We start from the raw sequence: 20,886 nt of genomic DNA, 5'->3' as shown, positions 1-20,886 counted from the left end.
GTTGTACTTGGGGGTGCCTGGCTGGCAGTGTTGAGATGTACAGAGTGCTGCGGGTGTTGTCCTTTCAGCTGTACTTGGGGATTCCCTGGCTGGCAGTGCTGAGATGCACAGAGTGCTGCTGGTGTTGTCCTTTCAGCTGTACTTGGGGGTGCCCTTGCATGGCAGTACTGAGATGCACAGAGTGCTGGTTGTGTTTTCCTTTCCGCTGTGCTTGAGGGTGCCTGGCTGGCAGTGTTGAGATGCACAGAGTGCTGCTGGTGTTGTCCTTTCAGCTGTACTTGGGGGTGCGTTGGCTGGCAGTGTTGATATGCACAGAGTGTTGGTTGTGTTGTCATTTCCGTTGTACTTGGGGGTGCCTGGCTGGCAGTGTTGAGATGCACAGAGTGCAGCTGGTGTTGTCCTTTCAGCTGTACTTGGGGGATGCCCTGGCTGGCAGTGCTGAGATGCACAGAGTGCTGCTGGTGTTGTCCTTTCAACTGTACTTGGGGGTGCGTTGGCTGGCAGTGTTGATATGCACAGAGTGCTGGTTGTGTTGTCCTTTCCGCTGTGCTTGAGGGTGCCTGGCTGGCAGTGTTGAGATGCACAGAGTGCTGCTGGTGTTGTCCTTTCAGCTGTACTTGGGGGTGCGTTGGCTGGCAGTGTTGATATGCACAGAGTGCTGGTTGTGTTGTCATTTCCGTTGTACTTGGGGGTGCCTGGCTGGCAGTGTTGAGATGTACAGAGTGCTGCGGGTGTTGTCCTTTCAGCTGTACTTGGGGATTCCCTGGCTGGCAGTGCTGAGATGCACAGAGTGCTGCTGGTGTTGTCCTTTCAGCTGTACTTGGGGGTGCCCTTGCATGGCAGTACTGAGATGCACAGAGTGCTGGTTGTGTTGTCCGTTCAGCTGTACTTGGGGGTGCGCAGGCTGGCAGTGCTGAGATGCACAGAGTGCTGGTTGTGTTGTCCTTTCCGCTGTGCTTGAGGGTGCCTGGCTGGCAGTGTTGAGATGCACAGAGTGCTGCTGGTGTTGTCCTTTCCGTTGTACTTGGGGGTGCCTGGCTGGCAGTGTTGAGATGTACAGAGTGCTGCGGGTGTTGTCCTTTCAGCTGTACTTGGGGATTCCCTGGTTGGCAGTGCTGAGATGCACAGAGTGCTGCTGGTGTTGTCCTTTCAGCTGTATTTGGGGGTGCCCTTGCATGGCAGTACTGAGATGCACAGAGTGCTGGTTGTGTTGTCCGTTCAGCTGTACTTGGGGGTGCGCAGGCTGGCAGTGCTGAGATGCACAGAGTGCTGCTGGTGTTGTCCTTTCAGCTGTGCTGGGGGGTGCCCTGGCTGGCTGTGTTGAGATGCACAGAGTGCTGCTGGTGTTGTCCTTTCAGCTGTACTTGGGGGTTCCTGGCTGGCACTGATGAGATGCACAGTGTGCTGCTGGTGTTGTCCTATCAGCTGTACTTGGGGTTGCCTGGCTGGCAATGTTGAGATGCACAGAGTGCTGCTGGTGTTGTCCTTTCAGCTGTACTTGGGGGTTCCTGGCTGGCAGTGCTGAGATGCACAGAGTGCTGCTGGTGTTGTCCTTTCAGCTGTACTTGGGGGTGCCTGGCTGGCAGTGTTGATATGCACAGAGTGCTGGTTGTGTTGTCCTTTCCGCTGTACTTGGGGATGCCTGGCTGGCAGTGTTGAGATGCACAGAGTGCTGCTGGTGTTGTCCTTTCAGCTGTACTTGGGGATGCCCTGGCTGGCAGTGCTGAGATGCACAGAGTGCTGCTGGTGTTGTCCTTTCAGCTGTACTTGGGGGTTCCTGGCTGGAAGTGTTGAGAGACACAGAGTGCTTCTGGTGTTGTCCTTTCAGCTGTACTTGGTTGAGCCTGGCTGGCAGTGTTGAGATGCACAGAGTGCTGGGTGTGTTGTCATTTCAGCTGTGCTTGGGGATGCCCTGGCTGGCACAGAGTTGTGTTATCCTTTCAGCTGTTCATGGGGATGCCCTTGGTGGCAGTGCTGAGATGCACAGAGTGCTGCTGGTGTTGTCCTTTCAGCTGTACTTGGGGGTGCACTGGCTGGCAGTGCTGAGATTAACAGAGTGCTGCTGGTGTTGTCCTTTCAACTGTACTTGGGGGTGCGTTGGCTGGCAGTGTTGACATGCACAGAGTGCTGGTTGTGCTGTCCTTTCCGCTGTACTTGGGGATGCCCTGGCTGGCACAGAGTTGTGTTATCCTTTCAGCTGTACTTGGGGGTGCCCTGGCTGGCAGTTTTGAGATGCACAGAGTGCTGCTGGTGTTGTCATTTCAGCTGTACTTGGCGGTGCCTGGCTGGCAGAGTTGAGATTCACAGAGAGCTGGTTGTGTTGTCCTTTCAGCTGTACATGGGGATGCCCTGGCTGGCAGTGCCGAGATGCAAAGAGTGCTGCCGGTGTTGTCCTTTCAGCTGTACGGGGGGGTGCACAGGCTGGCAGTGGTGAGATTAACAGAGTGCTGCTGGTGTTGACCTTTCAACTGTTCTTGGGGGTGCGTTGGCTGGCAGTGTTGAGATGCGCGGAGTGCTGCTGGTGTTGTCCTTTCAGCTGTACTGGGGGGTGCCCTGGCTGGATGTGTTGAGATGCACAGAGTGCTGCTGGTGTTGTCCTTTCAGCTGTACTTGGGAGTGCCCTGGCTGGCAGTTTTGAGATGCACAGAGTGCTGCTGGTGCTGTCCTTTCAGCTGTACTTGGGGAAACCCTGGCTGGCAGTGTTGAGATGCACAGAGTGCTGCTGGTGTCGTCCTTTCAGCTGTACTTAGGGGTGCGTGGCTGGCAGTGTTGAGATGCACAGAGTGCTGGTTGTGTTGTCCTTTCAGCTGTACTTGGGGATGCCCTGGCTGGCAGTGCTGAGATGCAGAGAGTGCCACTGGTGTTGTCCTTTCAGCTGTACTTGGGGTGGCGCATGCTGGCAGTGCTGAGATGCACAGAGTGCTGCTGGTGTTGTCCTTTCAGCTGTACTTGGGGGTGCCTGGCTGGCAGTGTTGAGATGCACAGAGGGCTGCTGGTGATGTCCTTTCAGCTGTACTGGGTTGTGCCTGGCTGGCAGTGTTGAGATGCACAGAGTGCAGGTTGTGTTGTCCTTTCAGCTGTACTTGGGGATGCCCTGGCTGGCACAGAGTGGTGTTATCTTTTCAGCTGTACTTGGGGGTGCCCTGGCTGGCAGTTTTGAGATGCACAGAGTGCTGCAGGTGTTGTCCTTTCAGCTGTACTTGGGGATTCCCTGCCTGGCAGTGTTTAGATGCACAGAGTGCTGCTGGTGTTGTCCTTTCAGCTGTACTTGGGGGTGCCTGGCTGGCAGTGTTGAGATGCACAGAGAGCTGGTTATGTTGTCCGTTCAGCTGTACATGGGGATGCCCTGGCTGGCAGTGCTGAGATGCACAGAGTGCTGCTGGTGTTGTCCTTTCAACTGTAGTTGGGGGTGTGTTGGCCGGCAGTGTTGAGATGCACAGAGTGCTGGTTGTGTTGTCATTTCCGTTGTACTTGGGGGTGCCTGGCTGGCAGTGTTGAGATGTACAGAGTGCTGCGGGTGTTGTCCTTTAAGCTTTACTTGGGGATGCCCTGGCTGGCAGTGCTGAGATACACAGAGTGCTGCTGCTGTTGTCCTTTCAGCTGTACTTGGGGGAGCCTGGCTGGCAGTGTTGAGATGCACGGAGTGCTGCTGGTGTTTTCCTTTCAGCTGTACTTGAGGGTGGGCTGGCTGGCAGTACTGAGATGCACAGAGTGCTGGTTGTGTTGTCCTTTCAGCTGTACTTGGGGATGCCCTGCCTGGCAGTGTTTAGATGCACAGAGTGCTGCTGGTGTTGTCCTTTCAGCTGTACTTGGGGGTGCCTGGCTGGCAGTGTTGAGATGCACAAAGAGCTGGTTATGTTGTTCGTTCAGCTGTACATGGGGATGCCCTGGCTGGCAGTGCTGAGATGCACAGAGTGCTGCTGGTGTTGTCCTTTCAACTGTACTTGGGGGTGTGTTGGCTGGCAGTGCTGAGATGCACAGAGTGCTGGTTGTGTTGTCATTTCCGTTGTACTTGGGGGTGCCTGGCTGGCAGTGTTGAGATGTACAGAGTGCTGCGGGTGTTGTCCTTTAAGCTGTACTTGGGGATGCCCTGGCTGGCAGTGCTGAGATGCACAGTGTGCTGCTGCTGTTGTCCTTTCAGCTGTACTTGGGGGTGCCTGGCTGGCAGTGTTGAGATGCACGGATTGCTGCTGGTGTTTTCCTTTCAGCTGTACTTGAGGGTGCGCTGGCTGGCAGTACTGAGATGCACAGAGTGCTGGTTGTGTTGTCCTTTCAGCTGTACTTGGGGGTGCGCAGGCTGGCAGTGCTGAGATGCACAGAGTGCTGCTGGTGTTGTCCTTTCAGCTGTGCTGGGGGGTGCCCTGGCTGGCTGTGTTGAGATGCACAGAGTGCTGCTGGTGTTGTCCTTTCAGCTGTACTTGGGGGTTCCTGGCTGGCACTGATGAGATGCACAGAGTGCTGCTGGTGTTGTCCTATCAGCTGTACTTGGGGTTGCCTGGCTGGCAATGTTGAGATAAACAGAGTGCTGCTGGTGTTGTCCTTTCAGCTGTACTTGGGGGTTCCTGGCTGGCAGTGCTGAGATGCACAGAGTGCTGCTGGTGTTGTCCTTTCAGCTGTACTTGGGGGTGCCTGGCTGGCAGTGTTGATATGCACAGAGTACTGGTTGTGTTGTCCTTTCCGCTGTACTTGGGGGTGCCTGGCTGGCAGTGTTGAGATGCACAGAGTGCTGCTGGTGTTGTCCTTTCAGCTGTACTTGGGGATGCCCTGGCTGGCAGTGCTGAGATGCACAGAGTGCTGCTGGTGTTGTCCTTTCAACTGTACTTGGGGGTGCGTTGGCTTGCAGTGTTGGTATGCACAGAGTGCTGGTTGTGTTGTCCTTTCCGCTGTATTTGGGGGTGCCTGGCTGGCAGTGTTGAGATGCACAGAGTGCTGCTGCTGTTGTCCTTTCAACTGTACTTGCGGATGCGTTGGCTTGCAGTGTTGGTATGCACAGAGTGCTGGTTGTGTTGTCCTTTCAGCTGTACTTGGGGAGTCCCTGGCTGGCACAGAGTTGTGTTATCCTTTCAGCTGTACTTGGGTGTGCCCTGGCTGGCAGTTTTGAGATGCACAGAGTGCTGCAGGTGTTGTCCTTTCAGCTGTACTTGTGGATGCCCTATCTGGCAGTGTTTAGATGCACAGAGTGCTGCTGGTGTTGTCCTTTCAGCTGTACTTGGGGGTGCCTGGCTGGCAGTGTTGAGATGCACAGAGTGCTGGTTGTGTTGTCATTTCCGTTGTACTTGGGGGTGCCTGGCTGGCAGTGTTGAGATGTGCAGAGTGCTGCGGGTGTTGTCCTTTCAGCTGTACTTGGGGATTCCCTGGCTGGCAGTGCTGAGATGCACAGGGTGCTGCTGGTGTTGTCCTTTCAGCTGTACTTGGGGGTGCCCTTGCATGGCAGTACTGAGATGCACAGAGTGCTGGTTGTGTTGTCCATTCAGCTGTACTTGGGGGTGCGCAGGCTGGCAGTGCTGAGATGCACAGAGTGCTGCTGGTGTTGTCCTTTCAGCTGTGCTGGGGGGTGCCCTGGCTGGCTGTGTTGAGATGCACAGAGTGCTGCTGGTGTTGTCCTTTCAGCTGTACTTGGGGGTTCCTGGCTGGCACTGATGAGATGCACAGTGTGCTGCTGGTGTTGTCCTATCAGCTGTACTTGGGGTTGCCTGGCTGGCAATGTTGAGATGCACAGAGTGCTGCTGGTGTTGTCCTTTCAGCTTTACTTGGGGGTTCCTGGCTGGCAGTGCTGAGATGCACAGAGTGCTGCTGGTGTTGTCCTTTCAGCTGTACTTGGGGGTGCCTGGCAGGCAGTGTTGATATGCACAGAGTGCTGGTTGTGTTGTCCTTTCCGCTGTGCTTGAGGGTGCCTGGCTGGCAGTGTTGAGATGCACAGAGTGCTTCTGGTGTTGTCCTTTCAGCTGTACTTGGGGATGCCCTGCCTGGCAGTGTTTAGATGCACAGAGTGCTGCTGGTGTTGTCCTTTCAGCTGTGCTGGGGGGTGCCCTGGCTGGCTGTGTTGAGATGCACAGAGTGCTGCGGGTGTTGTCCTTTCAGCTGTACTTGGGGGTTCCTGGCTGGCAGTGCTGAGATGCACAGAGTGCTGCTGGTGTTGTCCTTTCAGCTGTACTTGGGGGTGCCTGGCTGGCAGTGTTGAGATGCACAGAGTGCTGCTGGTGTTGTCCTTTCAGCTGTACTTGGGGGTGCCTGACTGGCAGTGTTGAGATGCACAGAGTGCTGCTGGTGTTGTCCTTTCAGCTGTACTTGGTTGTGCATGGCTGGCAGTGTTGAGATGCACAGAGTGCTGCTGGTGTTGTCCTTTCAGCTGTACTTGGGGATGCCCTGGCTGGCAGTGCTAAGATGCACAGAGTGCTGCTGGTGTTGTCCTTTCAACTGTACTTGGGGGTGCGTTGGCTGGCAGTGTTGATATGCACAGAGTGCTGGTTGTGTTGTCCTTTCCGCTGTGCTTGAGGGTGCCTGGCTGGCAGTGTTGAGATGCACAGAGTGCTGCTGGTGTTGTCCTTTCAGCTGTACTTGGGGGTGCGTTGGCTGGCAGTGTTGATATGCACAGAGTGCTGGTTGTGTTGTCATTTCCGTTGTACTTGGGGGTGCCTGGCTGGCAGTGTTGAGATGTACAGAGTGCTGCGGGTGTTGTCCTTTCAGCTGTACTTGGGGATTCCCTGGCTGGCAGTGCTGAGATGCACAGAGTGCTGCTGGTGTTGTCCTTTCAGCTGTACTTGGGGGTGCCCTTGCATGGCAGTACTGAGATGCACAGAGTGCTGGTTGTGTTGTCCTTTCCGCTGTGCTTGAGGGTGCCTGGCTGGCAGTGTTGAGATGCACAGAGTGCTGCTGGTGTTGTCCTTTCAGCTGTACTTGGGGGTGCGTTGGCTGGCAGTGTTGATATGCACAGAGTGCTGGTTGTGTTGTCATTTCCGTTGTACTTGGGGGTGCCTGGCTGGCAGTGTTGAGATGTACAGAGTGCTGCGGGTGTTGTCCTTTCAGCTGTACTTGGGGATTCCCTGGCTGGCAGTGCTGAGATGCACAGAGTGCTGCTGGTGTTGTCCTTTCAGCTGTACTTGGGGGTGCCCTTGCATGGCAGTACTGAGATGCACAGAGTGCTGGTTGTGTTGTCCGTTCAGCTGTACTTGGGGGTGCGCAGGCTGGCAGTGCTGAGATGCACAGAGTGCTGGTTGTGTTGTCCTTTCCGCTGTGCTTGAGGGTGCCTGGCTGGCAGTGTTGAGATGCACAGAGTGCTGCTGGTGTTGTCCTTTCCGTTGTACTTGGGGGTGCCTGGCTGGCAGTGTTGAGATGTACAGAGTGCTGCGGGTGTTGTCCTTTCAGCTGTACTTGGGGATTCCCTGGTTGGCAGTGCTGAGATGCACAGAGTGCTGCTGGTGTTGTCCTATCAGCTGTACTTGGGGTTGCCTGGCTGGCAATGTTGAGATGCACAGAGTGCTGCTGGTGTTGTCCTTTCAGCTGTACTTGGGGGTTCCTGGCTGGCAGTGCTGAGATGCACAGAGTGCTGCTGGTGTTGTCCTTTCAGCTGTACTTGGGGGTGCCTGGCTGGCAGTGTTGATATGCACAGAGTGCTGGTTGTGTTGTCCTTTCCGCTGTGCTTGAGGGTGCCTGGCTGGCAGTGTTGAGATGCACAGAGTGCTGCTGGTGTTGTCCTTTCAGCTGTACTTGGGGATGCCCTGCCTGGCAGTGTTTAGATGCACAGAGTGCTGCTGGTGTTGTCCTTTCAGCTGTGCTGGGGGGTGCCCTGGCTGGCTGTGTTGAGATGCACAGAGTGCTGCGGGTGTTGTCCTTTCAGCTGTACTTGGGGGTTCCTGGCTGGCAGTGCTGAGATGCACAGAGTGCTGCTGGTGTTGTCCTTTCAGCTGTACTTGGGGGTGCCTGGCTGGCAGTGCTGAGATGCACAGAGTGCTGCTGGTGTTGTCCTTTCAGCTGTACTTGGGGGTGCCTGACTGGCAGTGTTGAGATGCACAGAGTGCTGCTGGTGTTGTCCTTTCAGCTGTACTTGGTTGTGCATGGCTGGCAGTGTTGAGATGCACAGAGTGCTGGTTGTGTTGTCCTTTCAGCTGTACTTGGGGATATCCTGGTTGGCACAGAGTTGTGTTATCCTTTCAGCTGTACTTGGGGGTGCCCTGGCTGGCAGTTTTGAGATTCACAGAGAGCTGGTTGTGTTGTCCTGTCAGCTGTACTTGGGAGTGCCCTGGCTGGCAGTTTTGAGATGCACAGAGTGCTGCTGATGTTGTCCTTTCAGCTGTACTTGGGAGTGCCCTGGCTGGCAGTGTTGAGATGCACAGAGTGCTGCTGGTGTTGTCCTTTCAGCTGTACTTGGGGGTGCCTGGCTGGCAGTGTTGAGATGCACACAGTGATGGTTGTGTTGTCCTTTCAGCTGTACTTGGGGATGCCCTGGCTGGCAGTGCTGAGATGCAGAGAGTGCCGCTGGTGTTGTCCTTTCAGCTGTACTTGGGGGTTCCTGGCTGGCAGTGCTGAGATGCACAGAGTGCTGCTGGTGTTGTCCTTTCAGCTGTACTTGGGGGTGCCTGGCTGGCAGTGTTGAGATGCACAGAGTAAAGCTGGTGTTGTCCTTTCAGCTGTACTTGGTTGTGCCTGGCTGGCAGTGTTGAGATGCACACAGAGCTGGTTGTGTTGTCCTTTCAGCTGTACTTGGGGGTGCCTGGCTGGCAGTTTTGAGATGCACAGAGTGCTGCTGGTGTTGTCCTTTCAGCTGTACTTGGGGATGCCCTGGCTGGCAGTGTTGAGATGCACAGAGTGCTGCTGGTGTTGTCCTTTCAGCTGTACTTGGGGGTGCCTGGCTGGCAGTGTTGAGATGCACAGAGAGCTGGTTGTGTTGTCCTTTCAGCTGTACATGGGGATGCCCTGGCTGGAACAGAGTTGTGTTATCCTTTCAGCTGTACTTGGGGGTGCGCAGGCTGGCAGTGCTGAGATGCACAGAGTGCTGTAGGTGTTGTCCTTTCAGCTGTACTTGTGGATGCCCTATCTGGCAGTGTTTAGATGCTCAGAGTGCTGCTGGTGTTGTCCTTTCAGCTGTACTTGGGGGTGCCTGGCTGGCAGTGTTGAGATGCACAGAGTGCTGGTTGTGTTGTCATTTCCGTTGTACTTGGGGGTGCCTGGCTGGCAGTGTTGAGATGTACAGAGTGCTGCGGGTGTTGTCCTTTCAGCTGTACTTGGGGATTGCCTGGCTGGAAGTGCTGAGATGCACAGAGTGCTGCTGGTGTTGTCCTTTCAGCTGTACTTGGGGGTGCCCTTGTATGGCAGTACTGAGATGCAGAGAGTGCTGTTTGTGTTGTCCGTTCAGCTGTACTTGGGGGTGCGCAGGCTGGCAGTGCTGAGATGCACAGAGTGCTGGTTGTGTTGTCCTTTCCGCTGTGCTTGAGGGTGCCTGGCTGGCAGTGTTGAGATGCACAGAGTGCTGCTGGTGTTGTCCTTTCCGTTGTACTTGGGGGTGCCTGGCTGGCAGTGTTGAGATGTACAGAGTGCTGCGGGTGTTGTCCTTTCAGCTGTACTTGGGGATTCCCTGGTTGGCAGTGCTGAGATGCACAGAGTGCTGCTGGTGTTGTCCTATCAGCTGTACTTGGGGTTGCCTGGCTGGCAATGTTGAGATGCACAGAGTGCTGCTGGTGTTGTCCTTTCAGCTGTACTTGGGGGTTCCTGGCTGGCAGTGCTGAGATGCACAGAGTGCTGCTGGTGTTGTCCTTTCAGCTGTACTTGGGGGTGCCTGGCTGGCAGTGTTCATATGCACAGAGTGCTGGTTGTGTTGTCCTTTCCGCTGTGCTTGAGGGTGCCTGGCTGGCAGTGTTGAGATGCACAGAGTGCTGCTGGTGTTGTCCTTTCAGCTGTACTTGGGGATGCCCTGCCTGGCAGTGTTTAGATGCACAGAGTGCTGCTGGTGTTGTCCTTTCAGCTGTGCTGGGGGGTGCCCTGGCTGGCTGTGTTGAGATGCACAGAGTGCTGCGGGTGTTGTCCTTTCAGCTGTACTTGGGGGTTCCTGGCTGGCAGTGCTGAGATGCACAGAGTGCTGCTGGTGTTGTCCTTTCAGCTGTACTTGGGGGTGCCTGGCTGGCAGTGTTGAGATGCACAGAGTGCTGATGGTGTTGTCCTTTCAGCTGTACTTGGGGGTGCCTGACTGGCAGTGTTGAGATGCACAGAGTGCTGCTGGTGTTGTCCTTTCAGCTGTACTTGGTTGTGCATGGCTGGCAGTGTTGAGATGCACAGAGTGCTGGTTGTGTTGTCCTTTCAGCTGTACTTGGGGATATCCTGGTTGGCACAGAGTTGTGTTATCCTTTCAGCTGTACTTGGGGGTGCCCTGGCTGGCAGTTTTGAGATTCACAGAGAGCTGGTTGTGTTGTCCTTTCAGCTGTACTTGGGAGTGCCCTGGCTGGCAGTTTTGAGATGCACAGAGTGCTGCTGATGTTGTCCTTTCAGCTGTACTTGGGAGTGCCCTGGCTGGCAGTGTTGAGATGCACAGAGTGCTGCTGGTGTTGTCCTTTCAGCTGTACTTGGGGGTGCCTGGCTGGCAGTGTTGAGATGCACACAGTGATGGTTGTGTTGTCCTTTCAGCTGTACTTGGGGATGCCCTGGCTGGCAGTGCTGAGATGCAGAGAGTGCCGCTGGTGTTGTCCTTTCAGCTGTACTTGGGGGTTCCTGGCTGGCAGTGCTGAGATGCACAGAGTGCTGCTGGTGTTGTCCTTTCAGCTGTACTTGGGGGTGCCTGGCTGGCAGTGTTGAGATGCACAGAGTAAAGCTGGTGTTGTCCTTTCAGCTGTGCTTGGTTGTGCCTGGCTGGCAGTGTTGAGATGCACACAGAGCTGGTTGTGTTGTCCTTTCAGCTGTACTTGGGGGTGCCTGGCTGGCAGTTTTGAGATGCACAGAGTGCTGCTGGTGTTGTCCTTTCAGCTGTACTTGGGGATGCCCTGGCTGGCAGTGTTGAGATGCACAGAGTGCTGCTGGTGTTGTCCTTTCAGCTGTACTTGGGGGTGCCTGGCTGGCAGTGTTGAGATGCACAGAGAGCTGGTTGTGTTGTCCTTTCAGCTGTACATGGGGATGCCCTGGCTGGAACAGAGTTGTGTTATCCTTTCAGCTGTACTTGGGGGTGCGCAGGCTGGCAGTGCTGAGATGCACAGAGTGCTGTAGGTGTTGTCCTTTCAGCTGTACTTGTGGATGCCCTATCTGGCAGTGTTTAGATGCTCAGAGTGCTGCTGGTGTTGTCCTTTCAGCTGTACTTGGGGGTGCCTGGCTGGCAGTGTTGAGATGCACAGAGTGCTGGTTGTGTTGTCATTTCCGTTGTACTTGGGGGTGCCTGGCTGGCAGTGTTGAGATGTACAGAGTGCTGCGGGTGTTGTCCTTTCAGCTGTACTTGGGGATTGCCTGGCTGGAAGTGCTGAGATGCACAGAGTGCTGCTGGTGTTGTCCTTTCAGCTGTACTTGGGGGTGCCCTTGTATGGCAGTACTGAGATGCACAGAGTGCTGGTTGTGTTGTCCGTTCAGCTGTACTTGGGGGTGCGCAGGCTGGCAGTGCTGAGATGCACAGAGTGCTGCTGGTGTTGTCCTTTCAGCTGTGCTGGGGGGTGCCCTGGCTGGCTGTGTTGAGATGCACAGAGTGCTGCTGGTGTTGTCCTTTCAGCTGTACTTGGGGGTTCCTGACTGGCACTGATGAGATGCACAGTGTGCTGCTGGTGTTGTCCTATCAGCTGTACTTGGGGTTGCCTGGCTGGCAATGTTGAGATGCACAGAGTGCTGCTGGTTGTGTTGTCCTTTCAGCTGTACTTGGGGGTTCCTGGCTGGCAGTGCTGAGATTCACAGAGTGCTGCTGGTGTTGTCCTTTCAGCTGTACTTGGGGGTGCCTGGCTGGCAGTGTTGATATGCACAGAGTGCTGGTTGTGTTGTCCTTTCCGCTGTACTTGGGGGTGCCTGGCTGGCAGTGTTGAGATGCACAGAGTGCTGCTGTTGTTGTCCTTGCAGCTGTACTTGGGGATGCCCTGGCTGGCAGTGCTGAGATGCACAGAGTGCTGCTGGTGTTGTCCTTTCAACTGTACTTGGGGGTGCGTTGGCTGGCAGTGTTGATATGCACAGAGTGCTGGTTGTGTTGTCCTTTCCGCTGTGCTTGAGGGTGCCTGGCTGGCAGTGTTGAGATGCACAGAGTGCTGCTGGTGTTGTCCTTTCAGCTGTACTTGGGGGTGCGTTGGCTGGCAGTGTTGATATGCACAGAGTGCTGGTTGTGTTGTCATTTCCGTTGTACTTGGGGGTGCCTGGCTGGCAGTGTTGAGATGTACAGAGTGCTGCGGGTGTTGTCCTTTCAGCTGTACTTGGGGATTCCCTGGCTGGCAGTGCTGAGATGCACAGAGTGCTGCTGGTGTTGTCCTTTCAGCTGTACTTGGGGGTGCCCTTGCATGGCAGTACTGAGATGCACAGAGTGCTGGTTGTGTTGTCCTTTCCGCTGTGCTTGAGGGTGCCTGGCTGGCAGTGTTGAGATGCACAGAGTGCTGCTGGTGTTGTCCTTTCAGCTGTACTTGGGGGTGCGTTGGCTGGCAGTGTTGATATGCACAGAGTGCTGGTTGTGTTGTCATTTCCGTTGTACTTGGGGGTGCCTGGCTGGCAGTGTTGAGATGTACAGAGTGCTGCGGGTGTTGTCCTTTCAGCTGTACTTGGGGATTCCCTGGCTGGCAGTGCTGAGATGCACAGAGTGCTGCTGGTGTTGTCCTTTCAGCTGTACTTGGGGGTGCCCTTGCATGGCAGTACTGAGATGCACAGAGTGCTGGTTGTGTTGTCCGTTCAGCTGTACTTGGGGGTGCGCAGGCTGGCAGTGCTGAGATGCACAGAGTGCTGGTTGTGTTGTCCTTTCCGCTGTGCTTGAGGGTGCCTGGCTGGCAGTGTTGAGATGCACAGAGTGCTGCTGGTGTTGTCCTTTCCGTTGTACTTGGGGGTGCCTGGCTGGCAGTGTTGAGATGTACAGAGTGCTGCGGGTGTTGTCCTTTCAGCTGTACTTGGGGATTCCCTGGTTGGCAGTGCTGAGATGCACAGAGTGCTGCTGGTGTTGTCCTATCAGCTGTACTTGGGGTTGCCTGGCTGGCAATGTTGAGATGCACAGAGTGCTGCTGGTGTTGTCCTTTCAGCTGTACTTGGGGGTTCCTGGCTGGCAGTGCTGAGATGCACAGAGTGCTGCTGGTGTTGTCCTTTCAGCTGTACTTGGGGGTGCCTGGCTGGCAGTGTTGATATGCACAGAGTGCTGGTTGTGTTGTCCTTTCCGCTGTGCTTGAGGGTGCCTGGCTGGCAGTGTTGAGATGCACAGAGTGCTGCTGGTGTTGTCCTTTCAGCTGTACTTGGGGATGCCCTGCCTGGCAGTGTTTAGATGCACAGAGTGCTGCTGGTGTTGTCCTTTCAGCTGTGCTGGGGGGTGCCCTGGCTGGCTGTGTTGAGATGCACAGAGTGCTGCGGGTGTTGTCCTTTCAGCTGTACTTGGGGGTTCCTGGCTGGCAGTGCTGAGATGCACAGAGTGCTGCTGGTGTTGTCCTTTCAGCTGTACTTGGGGGTGCCTGGCTGGCAGTGCTGAGATGCACAGAGTGCTGCTGGTGTTGTCCTTTCAGCTGTACTTGGGGGTGCCTGACTGGCAGTGTTGAGATGCACAGAGTGCTGCTGGTGTTGTCCTTTCAGCTGTACTTGGTTGTGCATGGCTGGCAGTGTTGAGATGCACAGAGTGCTGGTTGTGTTGTCCTTTCAGCTGTACTTGGGGATATCCTGGTTGGCACAGAGTTGTGTTATCCTTTCAGCTGTACTTGGGGGTGCCCTGGCTGGCAGTTTTGAGATTCACAGAGAGCTGGTTGTGTTGTCCTGTCAGCTGTACTTGGGAGTGCCCTGGCTGGCAGTTTTGAGATGCACAGAGTGCTGCTGATGTTGTCCTTTCAGCTGTACTTGGGAGTGCCCTGGCTGGCAGTGTTGAGATGCACAGAGTGCTGCTGGTGTTGTCCTTTCAGCTGTACTTGGGGGTGCCTGGCTGGCAGTGTTGAGATGCACACAGTGATGGTTGTGTTGTCCTTTCAGCTGTACTTGGGGATGCCCTGGCTGGCAGTGCTGAGATGCAGAGAGTGCCGCTGGTGTTGTCCTTTCAGCTGTACTTGGGGGTTCCTGGCTGGCAGTGCTGAGATGCACAGAGTGCTGCTGGTGTTGTCCTTTCAGCTGTACTTGGGGGTGCCTGGCTGGCAGTGTTGAGATGCACAGAGTAAAGCTGGTGTTGTCCTTTCAGCTGTACTTGGTTGTGCCTGGCTGGCAGTGTTGAGATGCACACAGAGCTGGTTGTGTTGTCCTTTCAGCTGTACTTGGGGGTGCCTGGCTGGCAGTTTTGAGATGCACAGAGTGCTGCTGGTGTTGTCCTTTCAGCTGTACTTGGGGATGCCCTGGCTGGCAGTGTTGAGATGCACAGAGTGCTGCTGGTGTTGTCCTTTCAGCTGTACTTGGGGGTGCCTGGCTGGCAGTGTTGAGATGCACAGAGAGCTGGTTGTGTTGTCCTTTCAGCTGTACATGGGGATGCCCTGGCTGGAACAGAGTTGTGTTATCCTTTCAGCTGTACTTGGGGGTGCGCAGGCTGGCAGTGCTGAGATGCACAGAGTGCTGTAGGTGTTGTCCTTTCAGCTGTACTTGTGGATGCCCTATCTGGCAGTGTTTAGATGCTCAGAGTGCTGCTGGTGTTGTCCTTTCAGCTGTACTTGGGGGTGCCTGGCTGGCAGTGTTGAGATGCACAGAGTGCTGGTTGTGTTGTCATTTCCGTTGTACTTGGGGGTGCCTGGCTGGCAGTGTTGAGATGTACAGAGTGCTGCGGGTGTTGTCCTTTCAGCTGTACTTGGGGATTGCCTGGCTGGAAGTGCTGAGATGCACAGAGTGCTGCTGGTGTTGTCCTTTCAGCTGTACTTGGGGGTGCCCTTGTATGGCAGTACTGAGATGCAGAGAGTGCTGTTTGTGTTGTCCGTTCAGCTGTACTTGGGGGTGCGCAGGCTGGCAGTGCTGAGATGCACAGAGTGCTGGTTGTGTTGTCCTTTCCGCTGTGCTTGAGGGTGCCTGGCTGGCAGTGTTGAGATGCACAGAGTGCTGCTGGTGTTGTCCTTTCCGTTGTACTTGGGGGTGCCTGGCTGGCAGTGTTGAGATGTACAGAGTGCTGCGGGTGTTGTCCTTTCAGCTGTACTTGGGGATTCCCTGGTTGGCAGTGCTGAGATGCACAGAGTGCTGCTGGTGTTGTCCTATCAGCTGTACTTGGGGTTGCCTGGCTGGCAATGTTGAGATGCACAGAGTGCTGCTGGTGTTGTCCTTTCAGCTGTACTTGGGGGTTCCTGGCTGGCAGTGCTGAGATGCACAGAGTGCTGCTGGTGTTGTCCTTTCAGCTGTACTTGGGGGTGCCTGGCTGGCAGTGTTCATATGCACAGAGTGCTGGTTGTGTTGTCCTTTCCGCTGTGCTTGAGGGTGCCTGGCTGGCAGTGTTGAGATGCACAGAGTGCTGCTGGTGTTGTCCTTTCAGCTGTACTTGGGGATGCCCTGCCTGGCAGTGTTTAGATGCACAGAGTGCTGCTGGTGTTGTCCTTTCAGCTGTGCTGGGGGGTGCCCTGGCTGGCTGTGTTGAGATGCACAGAGTGCTGCGGGTGTTGTCCTTTCAGCTGTACTTGGGGGTTCCTGGCTGGCAGTGCTGAGATGCACAGAGTGCTGCTGGTGTTGTCCTTTCAGCTGTACTTGGGGGTGCCTGGCTGGCAGTGTTGAGATGCACAGAGTGCTGATGGTGTTGTCCTTTCAGCTGTACTTGGGGGTGCCTGACTGGCAGTGTTGAGATGCACAGAGTGCTGCTGGTGTTGTCCTTTCAGCTGTACTTGGTTGTGCATGGCTGGCAGTGTTGAGATGCACAGAGTGCTGGTTGTGTTGTCCTTTCAGCTGTACTTGGGGATATCCTGGTTGGCACAGAGTTGTGTTATCCTTTCAGCTGTACTTGGGGGTGCCCTGGCTGGCAGTTTTGAGATTCACAGAGAGCTGGTTGTGTTGTCCTTTCAGCTGTACTTGGGAGTGCCCTGGCTGGCAGTTTTGAGATGCACAGAGTGCTGCTGATGTTGTCCTTTCAGCTGTACTTGGGAGTGCCCTGGCTGGCAGTGTTGAGATGCACAGAGTGCTGCTGGTGTTGTCCTTTCAGCTGTACTTGGGGGTGCCTGGCTGGCAGTGTTGAGATGCACACAGTGATGGTTGTGTTGTCCTTTCAGCTGTACTTGGGGATGCCCTGGCTGGCAGTGCTGAGATGCAGAGAGTGCCGCTGGTGTTGTCCTTTCAGCTGTACTTGGGGGTTCCTGGCTGGCAGTGCTGAGATGCACAGAGTGCTGCTGGTGTTGTCCTTTCAGCTGTACTTGGGGGTGCCTGGCTGGCAGTGTTGAGATGCACAGAGTAAAGCTGGTGTTGTCCTTTCAGCTGTGCTTGGTTGTGCCTGGCTGGCAGTGTTGAGATGCACACAGAGCTGGTTGTGTTGTCCTTTCAGCTGTACTTGGGGGTGCCTGGCTGGCAGTTTTGAGATGCACAGAGTGCTGCTGGTGTTGTCCTTTCAGCTGTACTTGGGGATGCCCTGGCTGGCAGTGTTGAGATGCACAGAGTGCTGCTGGTGTTGTCCTTTCAGCTGTACTTGGGGGTGCCTGGCTGGCAGTGTTGAGATGCACAGAGAGCTGGTTGTGTTGTCCTTTCAGCTGTACATGGGGATGCCCTGGCTGGAACAGAGTTGTGTTATCCTTTCAGCTGTACTTGGGGGTGCGCAGGCTGGCAGTGCTGAGATGCACAGAGTGCTGTAGGTGTTGTCCTTTCAGCTGTACTTGTGGATGCCCTATCTGGCAGTGTTTAGATGCTCAGAGTGCTGCTGGTGTTGTCCTTTCAGCTGTACTTGGGGGTGCCTGGCTGGCAGTGTTGAGATGCACAGAGTGCTGGTTGTGTTGTCATTTCCGTTGTACTTGGGGGTGCCTGGCTGGCAGTGTTGAGATGTACAGAGTGCTGCGGGTGTTGTCCTTTCAGCTGTACTTGGGGATTGCCTGGCTGGAAGTGCTGAGATGCACAGAGTGCTGCTGGTGTTGTCCTTTCAGCTGTACTTGGGGGTGCCCTTGTATGGCAGTACTGAGATGCACAGAGTGCTGGTTGTGTTGTCCGTTCAGCTGTACTTGGGGGTGCGCAGGCTGGCAGTGCTGAGATGCACAGAGTGCTGCTGGTGTTGTCCTTTCAGCTGTGCTGGGGGGTGCCCTGGCTGGCTGTGTTGAGATGCACAGAGTGCTGCTGGTGTTGTCCTTTCAGCTGTACTTGGGGGTTCCTGACTGGCACTGATGAGATGCACAGTGTGCTGCTGGTGTTGTCCTATCAGCTGTACTTGGGGTTGCCTGGCTGGCAATGTTGAGATGCACAGAGTGCTGCTGGTTGTGTTGTCCTTTCAGCTGTACTTGGGGGTTCCTGGCTGGCAGTGCTGAGATTCACAGAGTGCTGCTGGTGTTGTCCTTTCAGCTGTACTTGGGGGTGCCTGGCTGGCAGTGTTGATATGCACAGAGTGCTGGTTGTGTTGTCCTTTCCGCTGTACTTGGGGGTGCCTGGCTGGCAGTGTTGAGATGCACAGAGTGCTGCTGTTGTTGTCCTTGCAGCTGTACTTGGGGGTGCCTGGCTGGCAGTGTTGAGATGCACAGAGTGCTGCTGGTGTTGTCCTTTCAGCTGTACTTGGGGGTGCCTGGCTGGCAGTGTTGAGATGCACAGAGAGCTGGTTGTGTTGTCCTTTCAGCTGTACATGGGGATGCCCTGGCTGGAACAGAGTTGTGTTATCCTTTCAGCTGTACTTGGGGGTGCGCAGGCTGGCAGTGCTGAGATGCACAGAGTGCTGTAGGTGTTGTCCTTTCAGCTGTACTTGTGGATGCCCTATCTGGCAGTGTTTAGATGCTCAGAGTGCTGCTGGTGTTGTCCTTTCAGCTGTACTTGGGGGTGCCTGGCTGGCAGTGTTGAGATGCACAGAGTGCTGGTTGTGTTGTCATTTCCGTTGTACTTGGGGGTGCCTGGCTGGCAGTGTTGAGATGTACAGAGTGCTGCGGGTGTTGTCCTTTCAGCTGTACTTGGGGATTGCCTGGCTGGAAGTGCTGAGATGCACAGAGTGCTGCTGGTGTTGTCCTTTCAGCTGTACTTGGGGGTGCCCTTGTATGGCAGTACTGAGATGCACAGAGTGCTGGTTGTGTTGTCCGTTCAGCTGTACTTGGGGGTGCGCAGGCTGGCAGTGCTGAGATGCACAGAGTGCTGCTGGTGTTGTCCTTTCAGCTGTGCTGGGGGGTGCCCTGGCTGGCTGTGTTGAGATGCACAGAGTGCTGCTGGTGTTGTCCTTTCAGCTGTACTTGGGGGTTCCTGACTGGCACTGATGAGATGCACAGTGTGCTGCTGGTGTTGTCCTATCAGCTGTACTTGGGGTTGCCTGGCTGGCAATGTTGAGATGCACAGAGTGCTGCTGGTTGTGTTGTCCTTTCAGCTGTACTTGGGGGTTCCTGGCTGGCAGTGCTGAGATTCACAGAGTGCTGCTGGTGTTGTCCTTTCAGCTGTACTTGGGGGTGCCTGGCTGGCAGTGTTGATATGCACAGAGTGCTGGTTGTGTTGTCCTTTCCGCTGTACTTGGGGGTGCCTGGCTGGCAGTGTTGAGATGCACAGAGTGCTGCTGTTGTTGTCCTTGCAGCTGTACTTGGGGATGCCCTGGCTGGCAGTGCTGAGATGCACAGAGTGCTGCTGGTGTTGTCCTTTCAACTGTACTTGGGGGTGCGTTGGCTGGCAGTGTTGATATGCACAGAGTGCTGGTTGTGTTGTCCTTTCCGCTGAGCTTGAGGGTGCCTGGCTGGCAGTGTTGAGATGCACAGAGTGCTGCTGGTGTTGTCCTTTCAGCTGTACTTGGGGGTGCGTTGGCTGGCAGTGTTGATATGCACAGAGTGCTGGTTGTGTTGTCATTTCCGTTGTACTTGGGGGTGCCTGGCTGGCAGTGTTGAGATGTACAGAGTGCTGCGGGTGTTGTCCTTTCAGCTGTACTTGGGGATTCCCTGGCTGGCAGTGCTGAGATGCACAGAGTGCTGCTGGTGTTGTCCTTTCAGCTGTACTTGGGGGTGCCCTTGCATGGCAGTACTGAGATGCACAGAGTGCTGGTTGTGTTGTCCTTTCCGCTGTGCTTGAGGGTGCCTGGCTGGCAGTGTTGAGATGCACAGAGTGCTGCTGGTGTTGTCCTTTCAGCTGTACTTGGGGGTGCCCTTGCATGGCAGTACTGAGATGCACAGAGTGCTGGTTGTGTTGTCCGTTCAGCTGTACTTGGGGGTGCGCAGGCTGGCAGTGCTGAGATGCACAGAGTGCTGCTGGTGTTGTCCTTTCAGCTGTGCTGGGGGGTGCCCTGGCTGGCTGTGTTGAGATGCACAGAGTGCTGCTGGTGTTGTCCTTTCAGCTGTACTTGGGGGTTCCTGGCTGGCACTGATGAGATGCACAGTGTGCTGCTGGTGTTGTCCTATCAGCTGGACTTGGGGTTGCCTGGCTGGCAATGTTGAGATGCACAGAGTGCTGCTGGTGTTGTCCTTTCAGCTGTACTTGGGGGTTCCTGGCTGGCAGTGCTGAGATGCACAGAGTGCTGCGGGTGTTGTCCTTTCAGCTGTACTTGGGGATTCCCTGGTTGGCAGTGCTGAGATGCACAGAGTGCTGCTGGTGTTGTCCTATCAGCTGTACTTGGGGTTGCCTGGCTGGCAATGTTGAGATGCACAGAGTGCTGCTGGTGTTGTCCTTTCAGCTGTACTTGGGGGTTCCTGGCTGGCAGTGCTGAGATGCACAGAGTGCTGCTGGTGTTGTCCTTTCAGCTGTACTTGGGGGTGCCTGGCTGGCAGTGTTCATATGCACAGAGTGCTGGTTGTGTTGTCCTTTCCGCTGTGCTTGAGGGTGCCTGGCTGGCAGTGTTGAGATGCACAGAGTGCTGCTGGTGTTGTCCTTTCAGCTGTACTTGGGGATGCCCTGCCTGGCAGTGTTTAGATGCACAGAGTGCTGCTGGTGTTGTCCTTTCAGCTGTGCTGGGGGGTGCCCTGGCTGGCTGTGTTGAGATGCACAGAGTGCTGCGGGTGTTGTCCTTTCAGCTGTACTTGGGGGTTCCTGGCTGGCAGTGCTGAGATGCACAGAGTGCTGCTGGTGTTGTCCTTTCAGCTGTACTTGGGGGTGCCTGGCTGGCAGTGTTGAGATGCACAGAGTGCTGATGGTGTTGTCCTTTCAGCTGTACTTGGGGGTGCCTGACTGGCAGTGTTGAGATGCACAGAGTGCTGCTGGTGTTGTCCTTTCAGCTGTACTTGGTTGTGCATGGCTGGCAGTGTTGAGATGCACAGAGTGCTGGTTGTGTTGTCCTTTCAGCTGTACTTGGGGATATCCTGGTTGGCACAGAGTTGTGTTATCCTTTCAGCTGTACTTGGGGGTGCCCTGGCTGGCAGTTTTGAGATTCACAGAGAGCTGGTTGTGTTGTCCTTTCAGCTGTACTTGGGAGTGCCCTGGCTGGCAGTTTTGAGATGCACAGAGTGCTGCTGATGTTGTCCTTTCAGCTGTACTTGGGAGTGCCCTGGCTGGCAGTGTTGAGATGCACAGAGTGCTGCTGGTGTTGTCCTTTCAGCTGTACTTGGGGGTGCCTGGCTGGCAGTGTTGAGATGCACACAGTGATGGTTGTGTTGTCCTTTCAGCTGTACTTGGGGATGCCCTGGCTGGCAGTGCTGAGATGCAGAGAGTGCCGCTGGTGTTGTCCTTTCAGCTGTACTTGGGGGTTCCTGGCTGGCAGTGCTGAGATGCACAGAGTGCTGCTGGTGTTGTCCTTTC

Source organism: Lampris incognitus, chromosome 3, assembly GCF_029633865.1.
Source record: "Lampris incognitus isolate fLamInc1 chromosome 3, fLamInc1.hap2, whole genome shotgun sequence".
Taxonomy (NCBI): domain Eukaryota; kingdom Metazoa; phylum Chordata; class Actinopteri; order Lampriformes; family Lampridae; genus Lampris; species Lampris incognitus.
The sequence above is the reverse complement of the archived record's forward strand: the minus strand, read 5'-3'. Positions refer to the sequence as shown.